This window comes from Pseudorasbora parva, chromosome 7, assembly GCF_024679245.1.
Source record: "Pseudorasbora parva isolate DD20220531a chromosome 7, ASM2467924v1, whole genome shotgun sequence".
Taxonomy (NCBI): domain Eukaryota; kingdom Metazoa; phylum Chordata; class Actinopteri; order Cypriniformes; family Gobionidae; genus Pseudorasbora; species Pseudorasbora parva.
The window spans coordinates 3,278,266-3,292,717 of NC_090178.1; the positions used below are offsets into that span (position 1 = coordinate 3,278,266).

Here is a 14,452-nt window from a genome sequence, read left to right on the forward strand (position 1 = left end):
AACTTTAGATTTTCTCATTCTATAGATCAAGGTGCATCACAGCAAGAAAATGCATTCACAACCGGTTTAATATTCACAACATTATAATTAAATCTCTTTGCTCAATCAAAACACCACAGGTTATGGAGAAATGACATAATTCCATTAGTTTGCTCCTCGCAAAGATGATTTCATCTTATTTGTGTACTGTACTAATGTTGACACACTACAGTGCAACCTAATGATGGTGTTGAAAAGCAATTTGTGACCAGTAGGTGGTACACTTCTCACATTATACTGCTGGCAAAGGCCTCATTTAAAAACTTGCTATTTGATGATAATGAAAATCTTAAACTCTTGTTCCATCATTAAAAATAAAAACCAACATCTGTTGCAAATATATTTGGATACATTAGTGTCACCTTTGGGATTTGTACCAAATCGAAATGCTTGACGATTAACGACAGCATCAGACCAGTGAAATGCAGTCCTGGAGCCATTACAGAGATAATACATATCAGTCTGCTTATTTACCGCTCTTGACAACTTCCATATTACGCCTGCAGACCTGCTCGGTGACGCTCATGAGCCGAGAGAGAGGAGGAGAGGAGGAGAGGAGTTACTTTACCTCTAATGTGCTCGGCTGGGATCCGCAGGGAGAGATGACTCCAGACGAGAAAGGAAAGGTAACACATTGCAGAAGAACTTTAGCGCAAATGCCCTAAAATTAACGGAGCGTAAATTATTTCAATCCTATGAATTGCTGCGGCTGAAATGTCTGTATTAAAGACTTGCCGTTAAGAGCAGTTGTCTTTTTCTTCACCGTCCCAGTTTGAATCTCTCTGGCCAAATGGACTCATAACACAAAGGTCCTGCTGACTCCTTGACCTCTAATATCTGCTGGAGATACGCAAAATATCAGAATACATTAAGAAAAGTTGAATGTCATAATGGATGGATGGACAGATAATAGATGGATGGATGAACAGACAGATAGATAGAAAGATAGATAGACAGATGAATGCACAGATAGACAAATGGATAAATGGATGGATGGATAGATAGACCCACGGACAGACGGATGGATGATATATAGACAGATGGACGTATAGATAGATAGACAGAGAGACAGATAGAGAGAGACGGATGGATAGACAGATGGACGTATAGATAGATAGACAGAGAGACAAATAGAGAGAGACGGATGGATAGACAGATGGACAGATGGATCGATGGATGGATGATAGATGGACAGACAGATAAATAGATAGACAAATGGATGGATAGACAGACAGACAGACAGACAGACAGACAGACAGACAGACAGATAGATAGATAGATAGATAGATAGATAGATAGATAGATAGATAGATAGATAGATAGATAGATAGATAGATAGATAGATAGATAGATAGATAGATAGATAGATAGATAGATAGATAGATAGATAGATAGATAGATAGAAAGAAAAATGGATAGATAGACGGACGGACAGACAGACAGACAGACAGATAGATAGATAGATAGATAGATAGATAGATAGATAGATAGATAGATAGATAGATAGATAGATAGATAGATAGATAGACAAATGGATGGACAGACAGACAGACAGACAGACAGATGGATAGATAGATGGATGGATGGATGGATGGACGGACGGACGGACGGACGGACGGACGGACGGACGGACGGACAGACAGACAGACAGACAGACAGACAGACAGACAGACAGACAGACAGACAGACAGACAGACAGACAGACAGACAGATAGATAGATAGATAGATAGATAGATAGATAGATAGATAGATAGATAGATAGAGCTACATTAGCCCAAACACACGCGCTGTGAGTCCTCCACCCACCCTGTAAAACCTCCACACAGCTGAAGTGGAGTAATTTATTAGTCTTAAGCATCTCATTGACAGTCTAAATGGTTAAAGCGTCCATGTCACCCAGCTGGCAGTCTCCACGGTAATGGCTGCCCAACAGGAGAAGCCAGGTCACTTGTGTCTTTACAGTCATCATTAAGCACCATTGATTTAATGAATACATCATTTATGAGTGCTTGGACCTTCATGGCCTGCTGCCTCATTAAGTGCAAAGCAAACTAATATGAAGAGCCACCTCACCGTCACCTCCAGAGAACGAGCCAATCACACGCCTCTCAAGAGCTGACACATTCTGTCATTATTGCTCATTTTCCCTGACCACCCACCGAGACCCCAGTGAGGGAGAGAGCGTTTTCTTTCCCGAATATTGGCAGCAATCTGAAAAGTGGAGAAATGATTTAGATACATATATACATAATGTGCATGTGATAATGGTTTTAAATAAAGGACACCTAATAAGAGGCACGAAACTCTCTTAACTGAGATAAAATGACTGTAATACTCACCTGTCTCGAGGGATAATGATAGGATGAATCTCACAACAGCACGTCTGGGTCATATTTAGGGGTTATCTCGTTTTATGTTTCATGCATTTGTTGATTTTGCAGCATGTTGGTTTGCATGTGCAGTTATAAAGTACTTTATAAATTACATGAATTCAATGAACAAATTCATATTTCCCCTCAAAATCACAGGGAATAAATAAGGAAATATAATAGGCTTCATTTTCTTTTTTTGCTGCAGTCAATTTAAAATGTTTAATAAATCTGAATGAACGATTTTTAAAAGCTTAGTTGAATGAATGATTAAATAACTCCCTTATTAAGACTTCACTTGTTTTATTACTGGATTCTGAACAAATCTCTTGAATGAATGATTCACTTATAAAGACTTCACTAGTGTCATTACTGGGTGAATCAATGTTTCTGAACAAATCTCTTGAATGAATGATTCACTTATAAAGACTTGACTGGTGTCATTACTGAATGAATCAATGTTTCTGAACAAATCTCTTGAATGAATGATTCACATATAAATACTTCACTAGTGTCATTACTGGATGAATCAGTGTTTTTGAACTAATCTCTTGAGTGAATGATTCAATGACTCCCTCATAAAGACTTCACTAGTTTAATTACTGGATGAATCAGTGTTTTTGAACAAATCTCTTGAATTAATGATTCAATGACTCATTTATAAATACTTCGCTTGTGTCATTACTGGATGAATCAGTGTTTTTGAACTAATCTCTTGAGTGAATGATTCAATAACTCCCTCATAAAGACTTCACTAGTTTAATTACTGGATGAATCAGTGTTTTTGAACAAATCTCTTGAGTGAATGATTCAATGACTCATTCATAAATACTTCACTTGTGTCATTACTAAATGAATCAGTGTTTTTGAACAAATTAATGAATGATTCAGTGACATTTTTAACAGTCACCTGTCTCCACCTACTGGCGTAACAATGTAATTGATATAACGGTTATTTGAAGTGCTATGTCACTGAGGTGATTTCCTCTATTTTGATATCGCTAGCGTAGACGTCAGTGTTTATCTCTGAACTATAAACTCTCAGTACTTTCTGTGATAATCTGAAGCATTATAACACAGAAATAATGATCCTGTGTGGTTAAAAAGATGAACTGATCTCTCTGGATCAGCGGCAGCGCCAACACAGATCTGATTGTTCCGGTGTCATTTTGTCACAGGTTTAATAGACACAGGCGAATCAATTAGGAATGAGATCGCGTGGGTGTTTGAATCGAGATCTTGTTAATCGAGCCATCTTTTAACGATTCATCGTGCAGCTCTAATTCCATTTATTAATAAAAATGATCTCCGTAAACAATTACTCCAAGTAATGTAGTTCATGAGCATCGCACAAAGAATCAAAACATGATCTGTGTGCATCATCCAATCAGGTTTGAGTGCTGGAACTGTGTTTTATAATAGACATTATAAGAGTCATTATAGGTGGAATTCTTCTTCATCTTTGTCTTGGTTGGTTATTTATCTTTCTTGCACTTTTGTTGTTGGAGTAACCCGAGCTTGGATTGGGCATGTGTGTGGACATCCTGGAACGAAATCTCCACGCCTTCCCCACACGGCCTAATCGAGTTTTCGGCTGGGTCTGCCCCCACTCTCCTCTCTGGCTCTGCCAAAACGGCCCACCACCCATCTCGCTTCTCCCTGGAGTTTGAGCTGGTGGTTGGCCTGAACTAATTCTTCCTCAGTAGGGAAACAATTAACGCCCCTGCTCCCGGCTTTATGGTCAGACAAGCAGCTGCTTTTCCCCGTTTTCCGGGCACATTACTGTCGGAGGAAGAGGAAAGGCCGTGAGCGTGCCGCCAGCTGTTAAAGACGCACTGCTTTCTGCTTATGCCGCACAAGTGCCCACTTACTCAGCTCTAAACGTAACCTGTCAGAGCAAACCGCCATCGGTGAAAACACGAGGCCTGACTGGATGGTGAGAGATGCGGTAAATAAGGCCTAAGGAAAGATGATAACAGGCATAAAAAAATCTGATGAGGCTTATGCCATCACTGCAAAGTACATATATCAAGTAGGAAACGAACTGCGTCTGCTGACTGTAGAAATGTGTCCGCCTGTAGAGATCTTTTACTGTTACTGTGATGTAAAATTACTCAAAGCGTGATTTGGTCATACCAGGCGTCTGACTTTGTCCTTGATGGGTCTCGCTGTCAGCCAGTTCCCCTGAGGAAGAACTCGCATTAGTAAAAGTATTGCACACTAAAGATGAAATCTTTTGTTTGCTGAACAAAAGATCACGGTCGCCTGCAGGAAGAATACAGCATCTGGAAATGAACACCATTAGAATGCAGGGATATTAAGTTAACACTTTGCTAAGCTCCGCCCCCTCGCTTTCCCCTCCCCCTTATTTTGCAATGCAGAAGTAAGCTATTTTTTTTGAATGCTCAAGACTTCTGATTCATTAGTCGCTGGAGGTAAATAACTAGAAGAATAGGAGTAACGCTATTTGCGCTGCAAACCAGTGTGCCTAAAATTAGGACAACACATTAAAATATAATATGAAAATAAAATAAAAACCACTCGTTTGCAATATTTTTTCACTTTCAAGTTAGATAAAAATAAGGTGGGGCAGAAAAAATCATACAGGAATCAATTGGAGATTTTTGTAAACTGTTATTTTCATTAGAATTTAGTTCATACACGGGCTCAAATGATAAAGTGTATATTTGGCATGGCATGTATAAACTTAATTTAAGCCCATGTAAGAATAATATGTAATATATGTGACCCTGGACCACAACATTTTAATAAATATAAGCTTTCCATTGATGTATGGTTTGTTATGATAGGACAACATTTGTAAATCTGGAATCTGAGTGTGTAAAAAAATCTAAATTTTGAGAAAATCTCCTTTAAAGTTGTCCAAATGAAGTCCTCAGCAATGCATATTACTACTTATAATACATTTTTGATATATTTACAGTAGTAAATTTACTAAATATCTTCATGGAACATGACCTTTACATAATATCCTAATGATTTTTGCCATGAAAGAAAAATCCATAATTTTGACCCATACAATGTATTGTTGGCTATTGCCACAAATATACCCATGAGACGCAAGTGCTCCAGGGTCACATATATTGCGTTTTTTAGTGTTGGGCAAACAATTAATCGCATCAAAAATAAAAGTTTGTGTTCACATAATTTGTGTGTTTACTGTGTATAACTGTCATGTATGTGTGTAAATACATAAATACACATGCTTGAACTTGTTATCAGTAAAAAAGACACCGGTCCACAACCTCAAACTGTCAGACTCCAAACTCCACCATGGCCAAGACCAAAAAGCTGTCAAAGAACACCAGAAACTAAATGCCAGGGACTCAAATCTTGCAGTGCCAGACGTGTCCCCCTGCTTAAGCCAGTACATGTCCGGGCCTGTCTGAAGTTTGCTAGAGAGCATTTGGATGATCCAGAAGAGGATTAGGAGAATGTCATATGGTCAGATGAAACCAAAATATAACTTTTTGGTAAAAACTCAACATGTCATGTTTGTAGGAGGAAGAATGCTAAGTTGCACCGTACCTACTGTGAAGCATGGGGTGGAAACATCAGGCTTTGGGGCTGTTTTTCTGCAAAGGGACCAGGACGACTGATCCGTGTAAAGAAGAGAATGAATGGGGCCATGTATCGTGAGATTTTGGGTAAAAACCTCCTTCCATCAGCAAGGGCATTAAAGATGAAATGTGGCTGGGTCTTTCAGCATGACAATGATTCCAAACACACCATCCGGGCAATGAAGGAGTGGCTTCGTAAGAAGCATTTCAAGGTCCTGGGAATGGCCCAAACTAACAACAGTATGTAAAAAACTTGTGGCAACTTACAGAAAACGTTTGAACTCTGTCATTGCCAACAAAGGGTATATAACAAAGTATTGAGATGAACTTTTATTATTGACCAAATACTTATTTTCCACCATAATTTGCAAATAAATTCTTTGAAAATGACAATGGGATTTTCTGGGTTTTGTTTTTCATTCTGTCTCTCATAGTTGAAGCGTACCTGTGATGAAAATTGCAGGCCTCTCTCATCTTTTTAAGTGGGAGAATTTGGACAACTGGTGGCTGACTAAATACTTTTGCCCCACTGGATATGAAAGTGACCATTAAAAAGGGGTAATCAAATATAGGCTAATATTTTTTGTTTTGTTTTTATTGTCATTTTTAGTTAAGTGAATTTAAAAAGTAAATTATTCATTTAGTTTTTTTAGATTGCTAACTGCCTTTTTCCACATAATATATTGCATAGCCTACATTACATTCAATGAATTTGTTTATAGCCTTCAGTATCGACATTGTTTTTAGGACATCATTGGGCAGGATGTGAAATAAAAGTATTATTAAAATAAATACAGATTTTTTTTTTATCCAAATAGAAAATGTGGAAAATACCAGGATACATACAGCGTATTGCCATTCCACCAAAAAATACAGAGATATGGTTTTTTGGCCAAATCACCCAGCCATAGTCACAATATTCCTCATTTAAACAATTAATATGTAGAATAACGGGGCGGGGCCTTCTTGAGTTAGTTAGTAGCATAGACATAATATACGTAGACGCCCCATAGACTTACGCTGCCTATTGGAGCGGACGTATCAGCGCGACGCCATCTTGGATGGGTCCCCAATGCGCCGCCCCCCGCATTTATTTCTACTGAGGAAGATGTATTCTCAACTACAATGATCATAACTCCCCGAGTTTTTACCAGATTTTCACACGGTTTGTGAAATGATGTATAAAATGTAAAATAACCTAAATTATTGTTCAATCTTACTTGTGAAATGTAATCCCATGCGATCTGGTATCAATATTGCGTTATTGCAACCGTAAGCTGCATAAAATACAGGCATAATTGGTCGCTCTCCATTGATTCTGAATGCTAGCGTTGAGTGGAGAGACCCAACCAATATGGCGGGGATGCTGGATCACGCTCCAGCACATCATGGGGCGTCTACGTATATGATGTCTATGGTTAGTAGTGTGTTGAACCTGGCGGTTATGGTAAGGGGCAGGACATTTCCCAAACATTTGACCAATCACAACACACTGCTCCAGCCAACCAAGAGCCCAGTTTGCTTTTCAGAAGGAGGAGCTTCATAGAGACAGGAACTAAACTGAGCGTTACTGACAGACAAGGAAGAGAGGAGCCGCAACAAATGGACAATATGAGGAAATAATCTTCTAGTAGAGCCCAAACACACAATAACATGTTGAAAAAGAGCACTGCAGATCGCCTATAACATGAGTGTTTAAAATAATTTTTATTTCTAGGTGAACCATTCCCTACATTTCCCTAAAAGGACGAGTTAAGCATCTTTTTGCCATTGGTAATCAGCAGCGGGGCGTGTGATGCCCTCATTTAGCTACACATGAGCCCGACCCCACCCTGAGCGCACGACAAGCGGCGTACATTAATTATACTCAACGCTTTCCCGAGGACAACTGTACACAACGCCAGGAGATGAGCGAATCATTGGAGATGAGGAGGCGACAGGAAAAAAGAGAGTTTCTATAGAACCAGAGGAAATGGTAACATATGGACGTAGGAGAAAATCCATAAAGAACGTATAAATAAAGGAGGGGGAGGTGGAAAAGCTCTCTCCTCGCCTGGTCTCAGTGAGATGTTAAAAGAGAGAGCAAGGCCTGTGTCTGCTCGCGCTCTAATTATTCCAATTATCATGGCACACTATGAAAACGTGATTAATAACACTGAAGATATTGTTGTGGCAATTAGCCATATGGTGGTGGGACTCTGCTCTGTCACGAATTCGCCATTAGCATCTACTTATGTTTGTCAGGAGCGTGCATCCATGACAAGTGTGAGTTCTGCTCACCTTGCTCTCCCCGAAGTGAAAGTCGCGGGAGAAATGTCGATTTCTTCGAGCTCCTCTTCATCCGAGTGAATTTTTCATGCCGCATTCGGTCGGACTGGGGACAAATGTCAGCTACGGTCTGGAGCGACCCATCAACCATCGTGTTTAGCTGTAGGCTTGAATGTACGCCACAGTTTTTTCTCCACATTGCTGCGGGAACATTGGCTCTACTGCAGGGACAACCTCACGCTCTGACCCGCTGGAGTCTTCAAGACGAATATGGAAATACACCAGCTTTCCTGTAATGACTGCAGAGAACAACAACAAGAAAAGAAAGCAAACATTAGGTTAGCACGGCAGGACTACACAGTAAAGTCATCTTTACACTTTCAGTAAAATCAAATTGGCTGTACAAGTCATTTCAACTCATTTTTTCAAATCTTGTTTTGTTAAACTTTGTATAACTTAAAAAATAAAATAATAATAATAAATAATATAAATATAAATAAAAATATAAATTAAGTAAATTTATAATAGAAATAAATAAATAGAAATAAAAATATAAATTAAGTATATATATATATATATATATATATATATATATATGGGGTGTAATGGGACAAAATATTGACATTCAGTACAGCGTGAGAGAGAAAACTAAATATAAAATAAGTGGTTTACTGAACAAATTGCATCTGTGCTTAAATGAATTCAATTATAACAGTTTCTTAAAGATAATGCTGTAAACTATAGGGAGCCCTTACTATAATGTTAAAGGACAGAGCCCAAACTATAAGCATAAATTCAGTTCCTATTTATTTTTAGATTTAATAATCAACACTCAAATAACTCATCGTGTGCAAACATGTAAACTTCACATAAGGCAGTTTTTGCATTAACTTCTAAATCTAATTATAAAATTATGTTTTTACTCCAGTTCGTTGTTGAAATATAATAATTTATACACAGTGGCTGCCATTTATTTAAACACACCTTAATAATCCAGACATCAGTAACAAGTTCAGTAGAATATAATGAATATATAGGCTAATATAATGAATACATAGGCTAATATAGTGAATATATAGGCTAATATAGTGAATATATAGGCTAATATAGTGAATATATAGGCTAATATAGTGAATATATAGGCTAATATAATGAATATATAGGCTAATATAATGAATATATAGGCTAATATAATGAATATATAGGCTAATATAATGAATATATAGGCTAATATAGTGAATATATAGGCTAATATAGTGAATATATAGGCTAATATAGTGAATATATAGGCTAATATAATGAATATATAGGCTAATATAGTGAATATATAGGCTAATATAGTGAATATATAGGCTAATATAGTGAATATATAGGCTAATAAAATGAATATATAGACATATATAATGAATATATAGGCTAAAATAATGAATATATAGGCTAATATAATGAATATATAGGCTAATATAGTGAATATATAGGCTAATATAGTGAATATATAGGCTAATATAATGAATATATAAGCTAATATAGTGAATATATAAGCTAATATAGTGAATATATAGGCTAATATAGTGAATACATAAGCTAATATAGTGAATATATAGGCTAATATAGTGAATATATAGGCTAATAAAGAATATATAGACATATATAATGAATATATAGGCTAATATAGTGAATATATAGGCTAATATAGTGAATATATAGGCTAATATAGTGAATATATAGGCTAATATAGTGAATATATAGGCTAATATAATGAATATATAGGCTAATATAATGAATATATAGGCTAATATAGTGAATATATAGGCTAATATAGTGAATATATAGGCTAATATAGTGAATATATAGGCTAATATAGTGAATATATAGGCTAATATAATGAATATATAGGCTAATATAATGAATATGTAGGCTAATATAGTGAATATATAGGCTAATATAGTGAATATATAGGCTAATATAATGAATATATAGGCTAATATAATGAATATATAGGCTAATATAGTGAATATATAGGCTAATATAATGAATATATAGGCTAATATAATGAATATATAGGCTAATATAATGAATATAAAGGCTAATATAATGAATATATAGGCTAATATAATGAATATATAGGCTAATATAAAGAATATATAGGCTAATATAATGAATATATAGGCTAATATAAAGAATATATAGGCTAATATAATGAATATATAGGCTAATATAGTGAATATATAGGCTAATATAATGAATATATAGGCTAATATAATGAATATATAGGCTAATATAATGAATATATAGGCTAATATAATGAATATATAGGCTAATATAATGAATATATAGGCTAATATAATGAATATATAGGCTAATATAATGAATATATAGGCTAATATAATGAATATATAGGCTAATATAAAGAATATATAGACATATATAATGAATATATAGGCTAATATAATGAATATATAGGCTAATATAATGAATATAAAGGCTAATATAATGAATATATAGGCTAATATAGTGAATATATAGGCTAATATAGTGAATATATAGGCTAATATAGTGAATATATAGGCTAATATAGTGAATATATAGGCTAATATAGTGAATATATAGGCTAATATAATGAATATATAGGCTAATATAAAGAATATATAGACATATATAATGAATATATAGGCTAATATAATGAATATATAGGCTAATATAATGAATATATAGGCTAATATAATGAATATATAGGCTAATATAGTGAGTTTTTATAGTTGATAAAAATATAAACTGGAATAAAACTATGGAAATGGAAAAACAAATGTTGCCATGATTAACTGATATAATGATAAAATAAAAATAACAAAAATAAATATATTTTTTTAATAAAATTAAATATAAATAAATAAAATGAAATAAAATATATATACACACACTTTATTTCATTTTATCTATTTATATTTGAAAATTGAAAAAAGCCATGACATGATTAACTGATAAAATTAAAAATAAAGATATAAATAAAGAATATATATATATATATATATATATATATATATATATATATATATATATATATATATATATATATATATATATATATATATATATATATATATATGCAAGCAATTCAAATTTTAAATCTAATCTAATCTAATTAATAACAAATTAAAATTAATCGCACATCCCCAAAATATAATTTCAAGTCATTATGGTGTTAAATGAGAGGAGCATCAAGTAGTCAAACGTTACAAAAAAGTAGCTTTAGAAATAAATATTGAAAGATATTTATCCCCAAAAGGTCGCCGTTATTGTGATGATATCTAATAATAAACACGAAGAGTGGACTGAATAAAAAGAAGGCTACAAACATGCACTATAATATACCTTCTGTTCCTCAATATTATATGTCCTATACGGAACAAAATACATTAATTATGTTTACATAGTGTACATCATAATGCAATTTTCATGCACCGAATCGTTTTTAAGCCCGAGGGGAGATGTTTGGATATGTCAGGACTCAGGAGGGACTGAAAAATAAAAAAAATCTTGATGACAATGAGAGTCATTATTAGCGAATAATGTGAGGACCAGGAGCGTGCATTATGAAAGTAAATATGGGCAATTTTGATTTCATGTTGACTTTTTTAAGTAAAACATAACATGATGGATTTGCTTTCGGTTGAGCTGAGCTTCATCCAAGAAGCGGCGACAAAGTGCTTCCATCAAACCCCTTGATAAACCCGAGGTGCCAACACAAACAATGCACAATACTACGGGAGAGAGGACGCAAAGATGGAGATGGCACATTGAAATAGTTCCAGACCATACAGGGGGACTTAATATGAGCTTAAAAAGAGGAGTGGGAGAGGAAGATGGGCTTTTCATAGGATAATTAAAACAGCAAGATGGATTCTGTAATTGAGTGGAAAAAAACAAGGATCTGAACAACATCTGTGCGATCCACATAAATTATTTCAACGAGAAGCCGACGCTACATAAAAAACCCTCAGCCTCGGATTCAGACGCGCTGTCAAATACGTGAATAGTTCCTGAGAAAACAATCCACCTGTAATGATGGAGGACCTGAGAGAAAGATCACCCCTCAAACACACACACGCACACACGCACACACACACGCGCACACACACACACACACACAGTCGAGCAATTAACCTCTAGCGGGATACACACATTCATTAACAGTCTTTCAAAGGACAAGACCACAAATCAATCAATCAATCTATCAATCAATCTATCCATTTGTCCGTCTTATCTATAGCCATCCATCCATCCATCCATCCATCAATATCAATCCATCCATCCATTCAATGTATCTATATCCATCCATCCATCCATCCATTCACTGTATCTATATCCATCCATCCATCCATCCATCCATCCATCCATCCATCCATTCATCCAATGTATCTATATCCATCCATCCATCCATTCAATGTATCTATATCCATCCATCCATCAATATCAATCCATCCATCCATTCACTGTATCTATATCCATCCATCCATCCATCCATCAATATCAATCCATCCATCCATTCACTGTATCTATATCCATTCATCCATCCATCCATCCATCCATCAATATCAATCCATCCATCCATTCAATGTATCTATATCCATCCATCAATATCAATCCATCCATCCATCCATCCATCCATCCATCCGTTCAATGTATCTATATCCATCCATCAATATCAATCCATCCATCCATTCACTGTCTCTATATCCATCCATCAATATCAATCTATCCATCCATTCAATGTATCTATATCTATCCATCCATCCATCCATCCATCCATCAATATCAATCCATCCATCCATTCAATGTATCTATATCCATCCATCCATCCATCCATCCATCAATATCAATCTATCCATCCATTCAATGTATCTATATCCATCCATCAATATCAATCCATCCATCCATCAATATCAATCTATCCATCCATTCAATGTATCTATATCCATCCATCCATCCATCCATCCATCAATATCAATCTATCCATCCATTCAATGTATCTATATCCATCCATCAATATCCATCCATCCATCCATCCATCAATATCAATCTATCCATCCATTCAATGTATCTATATCCATCCATCCATCCATCCATCAATATCAATCTATCCATCAATATCAATCTATCTATCCATCCATTCAATGTATCTATATCTATCCATCCATCCATCCATCCATCCATCAATATCAATCTATCCATCCATTCAATGTATCTATATCCATCCATCCATCCATCCATCCATCCATCAATATCAATCCATCCATGCATTCAATGTATCTATATCCATCCATCCATCCATCCATCCATCCATCCATCCATCCATCCATCCATCCATCCATCAATATCAATCCATCCATCCATTCAATCTATATCCATCCATCCATCAATATCAATCCATCCATTCAATGTATCTATATCCATCCATCCATCCATCCATCAATATCCATCCATCCATCCATCCATCCATCCATCCATCCACTATATCAATATCAATCCATCCATCGTTTGTTCATGCTAGAAAAATATTTAAACATGGTAACTTGTTAACATGCTAATTCATGCTAGGAACATGATAATGCAAGCTACCAATATGGTAAAACATGCTAGCAATGTTAATTCATGCTAACAATGTGCTTAGCATACAATCAACATACCAACTCAATGCTAAACCATGCTAGCACTATGCTCATTAATGATAGAAGTGTGTTAAACAAGGTGAATTGTAATCAACATATGTAATAAAGTGTTTGACTTGGGGTTAACTGTGTAAAAATGGCCTAAAAATACATCTAGAACTGATCATAATGTTATGGCACGTGCACATCTGCTTCTAAAAGATATTGAAGACATATTTGTGAAGATATCAAATATTTTGGCCTGTTTTTTTTTTTCAGCGTTCCGACGACACATTAAAATTCAAGTGGCGTTAACTCGAGTGGCAGATGCTTTCTTCTTCCAGGAACTCTAGTATGCACTCGTTAAGCTCAGTAAATATACACACGCAAAAGAAAAATCGAGAATTTTATTTCACCGTCTGCGATGCAAAAGAAACCCATCGGTGTCTGCTCTCTCTAAAGGTCACTGTGTGTCCTGTTGACATCACGAGACTTCATCTTCTGTTCAACCACCACACCAGCTCTTCAGATGTTCAGAGGGTGTTA

At 35.4% G+C, this 14,452-nt stretch overlaps 1 long non-coding RNA gene across 1 annotated transcript; it reads right to left on the bottom strand.

The window, feature by feature from the left end:
* Window positions 1-3,693: 3,693 nt before the first annotated feature.
* Window positions 3,694-8,519, bottom strand: LOC137082550 (uncharacterized). The gene is made up of 4 exons (XR_010906364.1): window positions 8,271-8,519; window positions 4,546-4,593; window positions 4,281-4,368; window positions 3,694-4,191 (listed from the first exon to the last, which is right to left on the bottom strand). It is a non-coding gene; the product is annotated as an uncharacterized lncRNA (long non-coding RNA).
* Window positions 8,520-14,452: the final 5,933 nt, after the last annotated feature.